The sequence below is a fragment of the Astyanax mexicanus genome, chromosome 16 (assembly GCF_023375975.1).
Source record: "Astyanax mexicanus isolate ESR-SI-001 chromosome 16, AstMex3_surface, whole genome shotgun sequence".
Taxonomy (NCBI): domain Eukaryota; kingdom Metazoa; phylum Chordata; class Actinopteri; order Characiformes; family Acestrorhamphidae; genus Astyanax; species Astyanax mexicanus.
In genome coordinates this window covers 40,920,907-40,937,938 of record NC_064423.1, presented here as the reverse complement: position 1 = coordinate 40,937,938, position 17,032 = coordinate 40,920,907, and positions in this window count along the sequence as shown.

Sequence of the window (17,032 nt, the reverse complement as noted above, 5' to 3'; positions counted from 1 at the left end):
AATTGCTTGATGTGAATCATGCCTTACACTAAAGATCAAGCTCTCAGAAGACCTACGTTCAAGAATTGAGTTGAGCATGAAGCTGGAAAGGGTTACAAAAGTATCTCTAAAAGCCTTGATGTTCATGTGTCCACGGCAATACAGACGCACTACAAATGGAGAAAGTTTAGCACTGTTGTTGCTACTCTCTCTAGGTGTGGTAAAGTCCTGTAAAGGTGATTGCAAGAGCACAGCACATGCAGAATGATCAATGAGGTGAGGAAGAATCCTAGAGTGTCAGCTGAAGACTGAATACAGAAATCTCTGGCACATGCTCACATGTTTGATGACAAATCTACAATAAGGAAAACATTAAACAAGAATGCAGTTTAAAAAAAAAAAAACATTGCTGCACGTTTGAATGAAGTTTGCAAATATACTAAATATACTGTGGACAGAGGAAACCAAAATTGAGTTGTTTGAAATGAAAACACAATGCTATGTGTGGAGAAAAAGGCACAGCACACCATCATCATCAAAACATCATCCCAACTGTGAAACATGGTGGAGGGAGCATCATTGTTTGGGGCTGCTTTGCTTTGCTGTCTCCGGGTCTGAACGGATTTCGCCGTCATCAACGGAAAAAACATGAATTCCCAAGTTTACCAAGACATTTTGCAGGAAAACTTAAGATCATCTGTCCTCCGACTGAAGCTCAACAGAGGACGGATGATGCAACAGAACAACGACCCAAAACATAGAAATAAATCAACAACCGAACGACTTCATCAGAAGAAAATAAATAAATACGTCTTATAAATAAAATAATAAAATAAAATAAAATAAAATTGCTGTATTTTAAACAAAACTGATACAAATATGCAAATATGCAAATGCAAATATGATATTCTTGCCAAGGTCAGCAAACATTTCTCCATATATTGTATAATTTGTCATTTATGTAATTATTATGATAGGCAGGCCTAAATCTTATATAAAAAAATGAAATTAAATAATAAGTTGACATACAGTTTTACATTAATGGACTCCCCCTGATAAGTATATTTATTGAGGGTGTATCTATTTATTGTACGATAAAGTCGATAATTTAATTATTGTGTTTTTGCATGTTTTCTACATAAACTGGCAAAAACATTTAGATTTTTTGACTTTAAGGTTAAACAAAAAACATTTTTCAACACAGAGTAGTATTGTTCAGTACATCGATACTAAAAAAAAGTATTGCAATATTTTATTACATCATTACCAACAGTAAAATACCGCATTTATTTAGTACCACTACTTTAACCCAGGCTTTAAATCATTTCCTATACAGCTCTGATTTAACTATTTATAGGTTTGTGTTTGAGTAAAATGAACATTGTTGTTTTATTCTATAAACTACAGACAACATTTCTCCCAAATTCCACATAAAAATATTCTCATTTAGAGCATTTATTTACAGAAAATGAGAAATGACTGAAATAACAAAACAAAAAAAAGATGCAGAGCTTTCAGACCTCAAATAATGCAAAGAAAAAACAAGTTCATATTCATAAAGTTTTAAGAGTTCAGAAATAATCAATATTTGGTGGAATAATCCTGGTGGCATCATGTTCTCTCCTCCACCAGTCTTACACACTGCTTTTGGATAACTTTATGCTGCTTTACTCCTGGTGCAAAAATTCAAGCAGTTCAGTTTGGTTGGAGCTGAATGCAGCTACAGATCTTCAGATTTATCTGTTAGATTGAAGGTCAGGCTGAGCTCTCAGAAAAAAAATAATAATAATAAAAACTTTTCATACGCACACATACTGTAAACACACTAAACCCAGCGTTGCCAATCAGCCAATCAGTGCAGGCTAGAGGCCCGGCGTCTAATTGCAGCAATCAGCGGCGCGCTAATAAAAGTGTTGATTTTCGCAGGTGCACACGCTGAGCGTCGAGGGCGGGGGGTCGACACGGGAAAAAAAAAAATCACCTTAAAACTTTTTAACTTCCCTCTACACACCTGCAGCAGCCGGAGCTCACGAGCGCACGCGGCCCCCACACATGGCAGCTGACCTTTCACTTTCCTCACAAACACACACACACACACACACATATATATATATATATATACACACACACACACATTCTAATTTCCCCCCTAAAATCACAGGGAGTGTATCCGGCGCGGCGGGGCGAGGCGTGACATTCTGCCAGCGCTTTCCAGCGGGGAAGCGGACCGGCGACATCATTTGCTAACAAATAAATCAAGTGTACAATGTGCATTAATTAGAAATTCATTAAAAATTCAGACTCACCGGCAGGTGTGCAAATAAAGGATTAGCGAGACAGCAATTACACCACATAAGAGTACATTTTAATTGCAGCTCCTGGATTGATTTACACAGGGAGACAATCAGGCTCTGTGCAAGACAGCTGATTGCTCATTTTCTGGAAAAAATAATGAGGAAAAGACCTCACCAGGCAACACACACACTCACACACTCACATTTCCCAGCTGCAGCCCTGCCTCACACTCACATTTACACACATGTGCTCAAACACACACATACACCATACTTATGGCTATAGTTTACTGTTCCACATACTGTAGATCAGCACCTAAGAGTGAAATAAAGCTGCCTAAAGAGCTGTGATCCAGGCTTTCCACTCATGTGTTTTACCTCCTTAGGCTACAAATGTGAAACTTATATATTATATAGACCAGGGGTGTCCAAACTTTTTTTGTCGGGGGCCAGAAGGAGAAATATATTTGAAGTCACGGGCCACAGACTCTGTAATAAAACACATAATGAAATATACCACTTTAAATAATACATTTTTCCTAATTATTTCATTTACACACCATTTTACTTGACTTACTATCTTGATCTTTGACAGTGTTGTGTAAACTAAGATTTTTCAAACTGATGTTTAATTTCATGATGTCTCTTAATATTAAACTCTTTAATTACGGCAACTTTTAGACTCTTTGGCTCGTTTTTCTGAACTAGAAATGCGCACTCTCTCCGCTTTCAGACTCTTTTGCCCCGTTTTTCTGCGCTAGAAATGCGCACTCTCTCTGCTTTCAGACTCTTTGGCCCGTTTTTCTGCGCTAGAAATGCACACTCTCTCCGCTTTTAGACTCTTTGGCCCGTTTTTCTGCGCTAGAAATGCGCACTCTCTCCGCTTTCAGACTCTTTTGCCCCGTTTTTCTGCGCTAGAAATGCACACTCTCTCCGCTTTTAGACTCTTTGGCCCGTTTTTCTGCGCTAGAAATGCGCACTCTCTCCGCTTTTAGACTCTTTGGCCCGTTTTTCTGCGCTAGAAATGCACACTCTCTCCGCTTTCAGACTCTTTTGCCCCGTTTTTCTGCGCTAGAAATGCACACTCTCTCCGCTTTTAGACTCTTTGGCCCGTTTTTCTGCGCTAGAAATGCACACTCTCTCCGCTTTTAGACTCTTTGGCCCGTTTTTCTGCGCTAGAAATGCGCACACTCTCTCCGCTTTTAGACTCTTTGGCCCGTTTTTCTGCGCTAAAACTGCGCACCCTCTCCGCTTTTAGACTCTTTGGCTCATTTCTGACACCTAGCGATCAAACTCTGAATCTCACATTATAAAATCCTGTTTAACAGCGGGCCAACTTTCATTCTATTTCTAAAATACCTCGCGGGCCGCTCCAAAACAGGAAACGGGCTGCAAATGGCCCGCGGGCCGTAGTTTGGACACCCCTGATATAGATGTATTAAACACAGAGTGATCTAATTTAAGCGTTTATTTCTTTTATTGTTGATGATTATTTTGGCTTACAGCCAATGACAACCAAAACCAAATATCAGTGTCTCAAAAAACAAAATGTGAATATTATATATTAAGACCAATTTGTACTTTTGACAGTGTAGTGTACAAAGTCCTGCTGGAAAATGAAATCTCTTGAAATGCATCTCCAAACCATCTCTGATTGGTGGAAACTTCACACTAGACCTCGAGCAGTTTGGACTGTGTGTCTCTCCACTCTTCCTCCAGACTCTGCTCCCTTGATTTCCTTTAAATGTAAAATTTACTGATGATCAGTGATGGTTTGGAGAGACATGTCTGTCATCTGCTGGTGTTGATCCACTGTGTTTTATTATCAAGTCTAAAGTCAGTGCAGTTTTGTTTTCCCACAAAATCTTACAGCACTTCATATCTTACAGCTTCCCTCTGCTACTGACAACTTTTACAGAGATGCAGATTTCATTTTCCAGCAGGACTTGGCACACTGCCCACACTGCCCCGAAAGTACCAATTGCTCTTATATAATACTCTGAGTAAATTATTTTCTGAGACACTGATTTTTGGGTTTTCATTGCATATGAGTATATACCATTTAAAATCCCAAAAATCGCCAGTGCGCCTTAATATCCGGTGCTCCTTATGTATGAATTCTACCAGTCAGGTATGAACTAAAACTTAACTAGCACTGCTGGAACAGCATTAGCATTAGCCACCACCCGAGCTGACCACTAGCTCTTTCACCGTTCAGAGGTGAGTATTATCGGCTTGTAGCCTGCTGCTAAACCTGGCTAGCACTGCTGGAGCAGTATTAGCATTACCCGCTAACAGCAGCACTAGCTCTTTCGTCGTTCAGAGGTGAGTATATCAGACTGTAGTCTGTGTGTTTGCCATGTTGAAACAAGCTATGTGGGAGGAACTGCTGGCTTATATTGCCCTGGCTTACTGGAACACTCAGGGTTCCTTAGTGTAGCGCTGTCGGGTGGCATTAGCCACTAATCGCTAGTGGTTAGCCGCTAAAGCTAATGCTAATGTCCTCATCTTAAGTGAAAAACTGTGAATCTAAGCTTTTAAGTGCCTTACTCACCCAAATAAACAGTTGTCAGGAGAGAAATCCGTGTAGATTAACATCCAGCACTCATCTAACTTTAAATGTTTTTTTTAAGAATTACAATTTTGTTTACTTATCTTAGCTTATCTGCTGAATTATGAGGTAAAACATGGCAACTGTTCCCCTGTTTCTACTTTTAGTTACTAGTGTCACATTAAAATGCACCTTATGTATGAAAACAGACCAGAAAATAGACGTTTATTGGTAGGGCGCGAAAAATACAGTATACCCTCTGAGTGAATGACTAAAAAAAGTGTTATAATTTGCATTACAGTAACTAAATAATAGCTTTCATCTGTTTTCAGTTGTTTTTTTTTCAATGTGCAGGAGCCTTTATTAAAACTATTAATCTGTTTTACTTCCTGCTGCTCTGCGACAGATGTAGCATTTCTGCATTAGACATTAGGCCATATACTGATGAAGCCTTTCTTTAACTCTCTCTTCTGACAGTTACAAAAACATGACATCTTGTTTCATCTCATCTCGTCTCGCTCTCTGCAGGCGCCCCACCATCTGTCTATTAGATTACATACAGTTAAAAGCCTGTTATAACTATAAAATGCACTGCTGGAACAGCATTAGCATTAGCCACCAACCGAGCTGACCACTAGCCCTTTCACCGTTCAGAGGTGAGTATTATCAGCCTGTAGCCTGCTGCTAAACCTGGCTAGCACTGCTGGAGCAGTATAGCATAAGCCGCTAACTGTGCTAAGCGCTAGTTAGCTCTTTTGCTGTTCAGAGGTGAATATATCAGAGTGTAGTCTGTTTGTTTACTGTGTTAAAACAAGCTACGTGGGACGAACAGCTAACTAATATCGTCCTGGATTACTGGAACACTCAGGGTTCCTCTATTATCTGTTTTACTTCCTGCTGCTCTGCGACAGATGTAGCATATCTGCATTAGACATTAGGCCATATACTGATGATGCCTTTCTTTAACTCTCTTTTCTGACAGTTAAAACACATGACATCTCATCTCGTCTCGTTCTCTGCAGGCGCCCCACCATCTGTCTATTAGATTACACACAGTTATAGACCTGTTTAATAAAGACTTACCTACAGTACAACACTCACAGAGACGCTGAAGACAGGTACGCAGTGTTTATGCAGTCTATTAGAACTTACGGTACAGTATATACAGTCAAAAAGGGGACACACACCCCTTTAAATTCAATGTATTAGATCACATGAATAGCACATTGCTGATGCCTTGTAGATATTCAGCTAACAATGTCTGCTGACAACTTTTATAGAGATGCGGATTTCATTTTCTAGCAGGACTTGGCACACTGCCAACACTGCATACCAAAAGTACCAATAGGTCTTATATTCTAATAATATTCTAATTTCCTAAAACAACTGATTTTTGGGTTTTCATTGGCTGTAAGCTTCAAAATCACCAACAATAAAAGAAATAAACGCTTAAAATAGACTCTGTGTGTAATACATCTATATACAGTAATATATGAGTTTCACATTTTGAACTGAATTACTGAAATACAGTACATTTCCAGTGATATTCTAATTTCTGATTTACAGCAATGCAACTCTGTCTGAACGACAAAATCGAACATCGTATGACTTTTAAGTCAAAAAGGATGAAAATAAGGCAGTAGAGTAGACTAGGAAATGCAATCTAATCCAACTTTATTCATATAGCACTTTAACACTTTCAAAGAAAGGACAAAGTGCTGTATATAAAAAATAAAAGAATAATAAGAATAGAAATAGGCATACAACAACCTAGTGCTGTGTGATATGAGGATAAATATCGTGGGGACGATAAAAAAAGTGTCTATCCTGCTACTTCCCTTCTATCGTCTCTATCGTTTCTACAGTAACTTCATCAATTATTCACGCAAATATATAAAGTAGGCTACAATGAAATGTATTGGCGTGGTCACTTTGCATAAACTCAGTTTATATAAGTGATAATAAATTAATCTTTGCAAAAAAAAGCTTCATAATGTGGTTTTGCGACGTGACGCTGCTTTACCTTATTTGAGGGTCACACGCGGACACGCCGGTTTGCGACGTGCTTTACGTTATTAAACTCATGAGAGCTGAAGAATGGAGACGCATTGTTCTTTAAAAAAAAATTAGCTACTGCATCTACCTCATCTGTTTTCATTTGATATATATATATATATCGCTGCATTAAAAGGTAGTTATTCTCATTTGTAAAAGTTGGGTTTAATGTCACTTTAAAATAAAGTTGGAAAAAAGTAAGCAATGATATTATTTTGTCATATTTTTCTAAAAATAACTGACACTTACTCAAATGTATATTGTTATCGTGATATAAAAAAATTCCATATCGTGATATATGATTTTTCCCATATCGCCCAGCACTACAACAACCCATACAATCAACACTCTAGGTGTCGAAGCTAGGAAGAAAAGGTAGGTTTTAAGAAGCGATTTAAAACTAGACAGTGTGGAAGCCTGTCTAATGTGCAGGGGCAAACTATCAACAGCAGTAAGTGAGGGTTTCAGTGACAGAAAAACAAGGAAAATAAGAGATAAACATTAATTAGACTTATGTTTCTGTTCCAATAAATGTAGAAAGTATGTGTTAAATGAAATCATAAGCAGGTCGACCTGCACAGTCCAGTTCCAATTTGTAGCAATTCAAAAGTAGCATCTGAGAGCATTTTAAAAGCATTTTCTTACCAGGGAAACACTTTTTCTAGCCCAAAACCCAATGACTTGATTAAGACACTAGCTTTATGTGAAATGCATGTTCAAAACAATGTACACAAACTCTACACAGTGCCTTTTTTGGCTTTTTAGGCCGAAAAATCCCAACAACACCAGGATTTGTTGCAAAAGACGACACAGTTCCAATCAGCAGCAGTACAGGTATGTCTTTCAGTCAGAAATTTCTCAACAGGAGTTGGTGTCTGGCTTACGACCAGATGGACTAAATAGTGAGCAATTTGTTAAAATGACCATTTGACAAAGCTTTTTAAGTGGCGAAATAGGTTCAATTAGCAGGGTAAGAGCACAGTTCTGCTCTAAATATTGCAATGCACTCAACATTATGGGTTCAAAAGAGGACAAATTGTTGGTGCACGTCTTGCTGGAGCATCTGTGACCAAGACAGCAAGTCTTTATGATGCATCAAGAGCCACGGTATCCAGGGTAATGTCAGCATACCACCAAGAAGCACCAACCACATCCAACAGGATTAACTGTGGATGCTGTAAGAGGAAGCTGTCTGAAAGGGATGTTTGGGTGATAACCCGGATTGTATCCAAAAAACATAAAACCACGGCTGATCAAATCACGCAGAATTCAATGTGCACCTCAACTCTCCTGTTTCCACCAGAACTGTCCGTCACCACAATCAATTATTGTGCTCTAAAAGCAGGTGTTTCAGTTTCATTTTCATTGTCCAACTCCTGTATATTAAGCGATCTTGATACCTGTCAATGATCTCTCACCAGGAGGTACACTACCCAAACTAAAGTAGGCTCTGAGAGCATTTTTATATCCTTTTCTAACCAAGAAAGCTCTAATACAGTGATTTAATTAGGACTCTAGCTTTAGGTCGAGTCATCAGAATGAGACGGAGAAACGTAGGTTGAAAAGGAACGTACGCTAAGCTTTCTCGGCCGGTCGGCTTGGTTTCCGCTGTAAGTCTTGCAGTCAACAATCTCTCACCAGGGGGTACACTACCCAAAAGTAGATTTGGAGTGCCTTTTTATAGTGTTTAAAGTGGGGCTTTTTGAGAGGAGAATGCTAAAGCTGATACAGTTTTAATTAGCAGCAGTCCAAGAGATTTCTCACCAGGAGGTACACTACCCAAAAGTAGCACATGAGAGCCTTTTTATAGCTTTTAAAGTGGGGAAATCCTAAACAAAAACAAAATTCCAATCCTTAGGGTAGTTTTCTCACGACTGTGCTGCTTTTCTCAGTCCAATGATGCATCAACGATTTCTCACCAGGAGGTGCACTACCCAAAACCAAAAGAGCCTCCGAAAGCCTTTTCATAGCATTTTTAGTGCAGGAATCATAAACAAAACCTGGATTAGTTGCTAAAGACGATACAATTCCAATGCTTTTCTCAGTCCAATGATGTGTCAACGATCTCTCACCAGGAGGTACACTACCCAATCAAAAGTAGCCTCTGAGAGCATATTTCATATCATTTTCTAACTAAGGAAGCACTTTTTTTGAGCTCTAATACAATGATTATGTTAATTATGACAGTTAATTATGACTCGAGCCATCAGAATGAAACTGAGAAACGTAGGTTGAAAAGGAATGTACACTAAGCGTGTCTTGCAGTCAACGGTCTCTCACCAGGAGGTACACTAATACAGTTATTTAATTGAGACACTAGCCAAGTTATCAGAATGAAACAGTAAAATGTGTGTTCAAAAGAATGGGCACAAATGCTACACAGATCCAATCTGTTTCAGTCCAGGTATATCTTATAGTCAACGTAGACCTACTGTATATTAAGCGTTCTAGATAGTAGTCAACGATCTCTCACCAGGAGGTACACTACCCAATCAAAAGTAGCCTCTGAGAGCCTTTTTTATATCCTTTTCTAACAGAGGAAGCACTTTTTCTAGCTCTAATACAGTGATTTAATTATGACTCTAGCTTTAGGTCGAGTCATCAGAATGAGACAGAGAAACGTAGGTTGAAAAGGAACGTACGCTAAGCGTTCTCAGCCGGTCAGCTTGGTTTCCGCTGTAAGTCTTGCAGTCAACAATCTCTCACCAGGGGGTACACTACCCAAAATTAGCCTCGGAGTGCCTTTTTATAGCATTTAAAGTGGGGCTTTTTGAGATGAGAATGCTAAAGCTGATACAGTTCCAATCAGCAGCAGTCCAAGAGATTTCTCACCAGGAGGTACACTACCCAAAAGTAGCACCTGAGAGCCTTTTTATGGCTTTTAAAGTGGGGAAATCCTAAACAAAACCTGGGTTAGTTGCTGACGATGTAACAACTCCAATCCTTAGCAGTCCAGGAAGGTTACTCACAACTGTGCTGCTTTTTCTTAGTTAAATGATGCATAAACAATTTCTCACCAGGAGGTGCACTACCCAATCAAAAAAAGCATCTGAGAGCATTTTTTATATCCTTTTCTAACAGAGGAAGCACTTTTTCTAGCTCTAATACAGTGATTTAATTATGACTCTAGCTTTAGGTCGAGTCATCAGAATGAGACGGTGAAGCGCAGGTTGAAAAGGAACGTACGCTAAGCGTTCTCAGCCGGTCGGCTTGGTTTCCGCTGTAAAGCCGGCGGGCCCGAGCGCGCCGGGCTGTGTTCCTGGGCTCCTGAGCGGCGTCAGGCTGCAGGAGAGCTGAAAGAAATGAAATGTCTGCGGAAGCATAAACTTGCCCTAACAGCGTTTTGCTCATTCTGTGATCTCATTCTTAAATTAAACCAATTTGCCTAGAAATTGGTTTTAAGGTCTACACACAGCGTTCTGTGCATTAGCCCCGTCGCGCCACACACACACTTATACACACACACATATACACACACACTTATACTTTCATAGTCACATCCCTCCTCCTCCTCCTCCTCCTCCTCGCCGCCCCCCCTCCCCTCTTCCCTCACTGCAAATCATGTTTGACTTTGAAGTGCTAATTTTGGAAGTTTAGCCAATTTTTATTTGCTGCTTTGAAATGTATCCTCTAAGCTGCTGCAGCAGCAATGAAATATACAGAGGCTCCACAATGAGGGATAAGTGGCCAAAATGAGAAGTGCCTGCTTCTCTCCCTCCACATTATATAACTGTGAATAATCTGCACATTGCACTTTTCCTATGGCGTTTGCTGCCTCAATTTATTTTCGCTAACATTATGCAGACCCCCCCCCCCCCTCCCCCCTCCTCACCCTTCCTCTTCCCATTTTTCCCCTCCCCCCCCAATCTGTCTGCCTTTCAAGCTCGGTGGGCACTATTTAGAATGCTGATGACAAACAAAAATGGGATTTTTTTATTTTTTTTTATATGATCCAACTCATTCGACTCCCCTTTAAATGTAAAACATGAATATATCCATACACACTTAATGACAAAAAATAACGAGGGGCTAATAAACGACTCAATGTATTTTTCGCACTATGAGGTGCACTGGATTATAAGGCACATTTTAATAGACGCTATAAGGAACTTCTAATTCAGCAGGCCTCTACACTGGGTGGTCGTAAAGGGTTGGTAGTAGTGCTGGACGATATGGCCAAAATTTATATCACGATATATTCCTTAATTTCGGTCGATACGATATAATTTCGATATCGATATAAATACTTAGGAGGCCTCAGAAAAACTGCTAAGAATCCCTGCAATGGAAATCTTTACACTACTGTCTGAAATTTTAATTTAAGTCTTTGAAACCTCATTTCACAAAAGCTTTATAATACTTAAGAAATAAAAAATAGTCAAGATAAATCAATGCTCAATTTTATTTGCATGTAGCAAAATAAAAACATGACATCCCTGTCAAACATAAGCCTATATAACTATTACCAATAAAAATAACTTTAAATTACGACAGAGGCAGAGCTTCTTACTCTTTTGTAAACAAACTTAACCAGGATAAAGAGTACAAGAAGCCTTTATATACATAAAAGCAACAAGATTTTCCCATCAAATAAACAAACCTATAGGCTTTATCACCTATAAATAACTTAGTTACAACATAAGCTACAAAAGTGCCTAGCCAAAATACAAGTCTTCATATACATAAAAGGAACATGATATCCTCGTCAAATAAACAAACCTAAAGAATTCATAAACTTTATATAACTTAGTTACAACATAAGCTGTAAAAGTGCTTCAGTCAGTATAAGGAAAATATTGTATGTAGTGGAGTTATTTAAGGTGGTGGAACAGATTAGATGTATTAACATTACCGCTGCTGGTCGGCTCAATTTTCAGCAAACTGAAGTTTATCAGACCTTCTAAAGTCGAACCAAATACTCACCACTGAATTAGACCTCCCTCCTTCAATTAATCACTTGTGGAAGCGGCAGGGGCATTCATTTTACATCAAAAAATGTCCCGTGCTGGGAGCCAGGCTGACCGAGAGGACCCGCGACTGACCGCTGACTGAGCGGACCAGAGGTTGGCCGAGCGGACCCGTGGGCGGACCCAGGATTCCGTTCCGTTCCGTTCCAGCGCGGAACATTTCAGATGGAAACCGAGCCTACCTTAGCCTTGAATCTGCTCGTCCCGGCCCCTTTTGGCTCTAGCGCGAGACATTTTAAATGCTTAGCAGACCCGAGCCTAGCCTAGCCTAGCCAAATCTAGCCTAGCCTAGCCTAGCCTATCCTATCTGGCTACGTGCCTGTGTGATTACGTCATCACACACAGACATAGCCCGGCTACGGAGGCTTATTACTGTAAAAAATGCATGTCCGTGACAGATTCTGTAAATAATTTAATCGATATACCACAAAACTGATATCACCGTTATTGAAGGATTTCTTATTGCGATAAATACCGATATCTAATTATTGTCCAGGCCTAGTTGGTAGCTAACCAAGTTAGTAAGTAAAGCTAAGCTTAGTAAACAAAACTGTAATGATAAAAAAAAAAAAACGTAAAGTTAATCTACACAGATTTCTTGTTTATTCACTCTACGCTCAGATACCCAAATTTCTCCAGAACTAAGGCTGGAGCATTAGCATTAGTTTTAATACGGTAAACATGCAGGATACAGTCCGATATACTTCCCTCTGAGCGGTAAAAGAGATCGTTTCCCCCCTTGGTTTGGTTTGTTTTCACACAGGCAAAAACCTCAATGCACCAAAATGCAAAATCGTCTCCTCTGACTGGACAAAGCTGTTTGTCGCGGGAGCAAAAAGTAAATACAAGAAGAATGTCCTATTTTCCAGACTAGTGTCTATATTTGTGCAGTGTGAAGCTGCTTTAACAATAACTGTCTAGTCTCCGTTCTCGTCCCCTATCGAGTCTGTGTCCTCGTCTCCTGCCCAGTCTCTGTTCTCGTCCCTTGTCCAGTCTCTGTTGTCATCCCCTGTCCAATCTTTGTCCTCGTCCCCTGTCCAGTCTCCGTCCTCGTCTCCTGTCCAGTCTCCATTCTCGTCTCTTGTCTAGTCTCCATTCTTGTCCCCTGTCCAGTCTCCATTCTCGTCCCCTGTCTAGTCTCCGTTCTCATCCCCTGTCCAGTCTACGTTCTTGTCCCCTGTCCAGTCTCCATTCTCACCCCCTGTCCAGTCTCAGTTCTTGTCTCCTGTCCAGTCTCAGTTTTTATTCCCTTGTCCAGTCTCTGTTCTCTTCCCCTGTCCAGTCTCCCTTTTCGTCTCCTGTCCAGTCTCTGACCGCTTCTCCTGTCCCGTCTCTGTTTTCGTCCCCTGTTCAGTCTCCATTCTCATCTCCTGTCCAGTCTCTGTCCTTCTCTCCTGTCCCGTCTTCATTCTCGTCCCCTGTCTTATTTATATATTTACAAAAACTGGACTGTAAACAGGCTACACACAGTCAATTTGAGGAGACAATACAGGACATTTTCCATCCTGTTGGACAAAGATCCCGCGCCGGCAGACGTCTCGAAGCGAAATTCAATAATGGGCACCTTGTGAATGGCAGAGTCCTATCAGTCCAGACTCTACACAAACAATGCAATGAAATTATCGGGGCTTCTTCTTTTTTTTTTTCTTCTTCTTTTTTTATTGCTGGCAAATGAGCTCAACAGAATAATTATAATAATATGATGATACAGCTGTAATTGGGAGACAATTTGTCGCGAAAAGCCGGGAATGAAGACCTTTAGTTTGGGGGGGTGAGACAGGTGAGGCGTATGTATTTATTTATTCGCGGCGTGACGATGTGTCGAGGTGCGCTGGGTTTTTTTTTTTCGGCTGGAAAATGTCATTATTGCAATCAGCCTTGGGTTGGAGAGGGCCTCGGATCAGAACAATGGAACGGGGCCGGCGTAATGGAGAGGAGCCTCGAGTTCCACCTCGGATCTACAGCTCTAATGGAAGCGGGGATGACCTCAATCAAAAACCCGCTCTTTTATCCTCCGCCGGCAGAAAGAGGAGAAGAAGAGAAGACGACGACGAGCGACACAATTAGATGTTAAAATAAGTTGATCAGATTGGCTCCTCACAAAAAGCCTGTAGACCCCCACGCCAACCCCACCAACCCTCATAGATATACACAAACTAATAATAATGATACAGCAGGACTGAAAAAAAAAAAAAAAAAGCCTGGAGAGACTTTACCCCCCCGCCCCCCTCCCCCCTCATATCCTCCTCTATGATCCCAAACACCCCCTGCCCCGAGCCCCATCCCTGCTTTTGCCACGGCCCTGGACTTGGCAATAAATTGCTTTGGTAATCAGCTTTTTGAAAAGCTTATTTACTGCTTGTTCTCTGTTTATTGTGCTCCTCCGAATGAAATATAAAATTGGATTTCATCAGATGTGCAATTTTCTCTTCTCTCGTAAAGAAAAGGGAAAAGAGAGAGCGCGAGAGAGCGAGAGGAAGAGCGAGAGAGAGCCATAGAAAGAGAGAGAGAGGGAGAGAGAGAGAAAATCACCTTGTTGGCTATAGAGAGAGAGAAAGAGAGAGAGAGAGAGAGAGAGTGGATTCAGGGCGCAGTGTATATATTACCGTTGATTGAGTTTCTCTCCGGGCTGATGCAGTTCCTCTCCCGCTCTAACTACTGATAGAATCCTGAGTGCAATGTGAGCCATTGCTCTGAAAGCGAGGCCTCAGCGAGACATTACATCCACTCATCCAATAATACGCTCCCCGCCAAGCCGGCAAATGACTGCGCTCCGCGGCGATGACGTCAGGACGAGCCGGAGGCCTAAAGGTGGAGAAACGTGCAGAGAAACTGTGTTTAAGGGAAAGTAGAGAGAGGTATATTCAACTTAAAATGCTCTAGATAAATAGATAAAACAATGGAAGCAAAAACATACACTGTATCCATACAGGCGTGGACCTGTTTTTCTCTGTAAAGCTGCTTTGTGACAACTTTTGTTGTAAAAAGCGCTATAGAAATAAAATTGAATTGAATTGAATTAAATATATATATATATATATATATATATATATATATATATATATATATATATATATACTAGGGCTGGGCGATATGGTCCTAAAACTATATCACAATACCGTATTGTTGGGGATGTATCATGGTTGAGCAGGTCTCTAACACACACAGATGCAAAGCAAACTGTATTTTATTAACCCTCCTGTTATATTCTGGGTCAAATTGACCCGTTTTAAAGTTTGAAGATTTAGGAAAAACAGCTTAAAAGGTTTTTTTTTTTCAGTATGAAACTTCTTCTGCTTGCCTTAATTAGTGTAATCAACATATAATATGAAAATATTTAACTTCACATATTTGCAAACACCCCCTGCAAAAACTAAACTAAAACACAATTTCAATGTTATGTTTCAATGTTAAATGTAAAACTATTGTGTTTTATATGTTGGTCTTTCAAAAATAATAAAGTAGTGAAACATTTTTAAAAAATAATAAAAAACAAAATATGGACATATTATATACATAGACTACACATAGTGTAGCAGCCGGCGACAGAAGGCAGGCTATGCGGAGTCTATGTATATATACGTCTATGTCATTATCAGTACAGTGATGGCGGCGCTCGGAGCTGAAGCTAGTAGTGTTATAGGATGTAAACAGTGGTGTTTAATAAGCTTCTTCTGCACTTTTTAAGTTATTAATGCCTCGTTTTAAATGTCAGAGCTCTCCAGATTCTAGTAAGGAGGTATGGAGCTACTTTGAGCTGGATAGCGGTGTAAAAAGTGATTTATCAGGGTAAATTATTCCCTGTATCACCCAGTCTGAAGGGGGTTTGGGGATAAACTGTTAAAATTTCTGGATCTCAGAAAAAAGTGAGTCCATGGGTGACACTGTCCATTCACACTGGTCTAAAAAGGCCTGATTTTTGCTTCTCCATTTGGTAATCCGAGGGACAAGTTTTGGTTTAGCGTTTGCCAGAAGAACAGTACTGGTCTGACTGCATTGTGCCGAGTGTAAAGTTTGGTAGAGGGGGGATCATTATGATTATGATTCATTTATGATTAATTTATGATCCATTTATTATTCATTTTTTAATCCGGTCCACCAGTGTTATAATGGGGAGTTTTCAGTAAAGTTTCTCCAGCAATAAGGCTGGGTGCAGCACCATAAGCATTAGCGCTAGCTCTTTCGCCGTTCAGAGGTGAGTATATCAGACTGTAGTCTGGGTTACTGGAAAAGTCTGTGTCTGTGTCTGGCGGCGTTTCACCCGGCCGCGCTGCGAATCCTCCCCTGTGTCTGACGGCGTCTCACCTGGCCGCGCTGCGAATCCTCCCCTGTGTCTGACGGCGTCTCACCTGGCCGCGCTGCGGATCCTCGCCTGTGTCTGGCGGCGTCTCACCCGGCCGCGCTGCGGACTAAGTGAACTGGACTGGACTATCTCAGACTGGAGGTGCAGCTTCATTTTGGACGGCGTCTCACCTGGCCGCGCTGCGGATCCTCGCCTGTGTCTGGCGGCGTCTCACCCAGGCGCGCTGCGGATCCTCGCCTGTGTCTGGCGGCGTCTCACCCAGCCGCGCTGCGAATCCTCCCCTGTGTCTGACGGCGTCTCACCTGGCCGCGCTGCGAATCCTCCCCTGTGTCTGACGGCGTCTCACCTGGCCGCGCTGCGGATCCTCGCCTGTGTCTGGCGGCGTCTCACCCGGCCGCGCTGCAGATCCTCCCCTGTCTCTGACGGCGTCTCACCTGGCCGCGCTGCGGATCCTCGCCTGTGTCTGGCGGCGTTTCACCCGGCCGCGCTGCGGATCCTCCCCTGTGTCTGACGGCGTCTCACCTGGCCGCGCTGCGGATCCTCCCCTGTGTCTGACGGCGTCTCACCTGGCCGCGCTGCGGATCCTCGCCTGTGTCTGGCGGCGTCTCACCCAGGCGCGCTGCGGATACTCGCCTGTGTCTGGCGGCGTCTCACCCAGCCGCGCTCCGGATCCTCCCCTGTGTCTGGCGGCGTTTCACCCGGCCGCGCTGCGAATCCTCCCCTGTGTCTGACGGCGTCTCACCTGGCCGCGCTGCGAATCCTCCCCTGTGTCTGACGGCGTCTCACCTGGCCGCGCTGCGGATCCTCGCCTGTGTCTGGCGGCGTCTCACCAGGCCGCGCTGCGGACTAAGTGAACTGGACTGGACTATCTCAGGTTATTTTC